Source organism: Dendroctonus ponderosae, unplaced genomic scaffold (genome assembly GCF_020466585.1).
Source record: "Dendroctonus ponderosae isolate FM_Combo_2020 unplaced genomic scaffold, Dpon_F_20191213v2 Dpon_F_20191213_1, whole genome shotgun sequence".
Classification (NCBI taxonomy): Eukaryota; Metazoa; Arthropoda; class Insecta; order Coleoptera; family Curculionidae; genus Dendroctonus; species Dendroctonus ponderosae.
The window spans coordinates 11,953,647-11,954,220 of NW_026017110.1; the positions used below are offsets into that span (position 1 = coordinate 11,953,647).

The 574-nt window shown below is 34.0% G+C and overlaps 1 protein-coding gene across 1 annotated transcript in view; it reads right to left on the reverse strand.

Moving 5' to 3' along the window:
* LOC109533679 overlaps positions 1 to 574 on the reverse strand; it is a gene marked incomplete at its 3' end in the record, with an annotated part of 304,359 nt that overhangs the window by 29,100 nt on the left and 274,685 nt on the right.

Sequence of the window (574 nt, forward strand, 5' to 3'; positions counted from 1 at the left end):
GAAATACATATGTTGATCTGATATGCAGACACACTTATTTGAGATAATCAGATCAACCAGGAACATATTTGATTGTGATAAATAGAAACGGCCCCGGGAGAATATTAGAGAGATATGGAATTACATGTTAGTGTCCGTTCACTAATAATTGCAGGTACTGGTACAGGTGCAATGTAACTGAATAACGGAAAAATAAGGCGTTTTTAGGATTTAGTTTTAAGTTGTAACCTATAAAATGTGGCATTGTTTCCCCATATACTATTTCATCGCCGATCCAAAATGAATCATTTAACAGTGTATCCTGGAGATATTTTATTTTAAAACTACTTAATCAATGCAGTCTGGGATTGCTCTTATGTTAACTAGGTGCATGACACGCTGTGTTTCGAAAGTATGAAAAAAACTTCTTTAAAAATAAAAATCTTTGTTAAAAATATCATTAAACACCTCATTCAAGAAGGATCATATCATATCAGAATAGTATGCATATAGCTGTCGATGTGAGTAGACGTGTTCTAGTCGCGGTGATAGTGGTGTTTACAGTTAGAGGCATACATCGATTAAATACCATTCC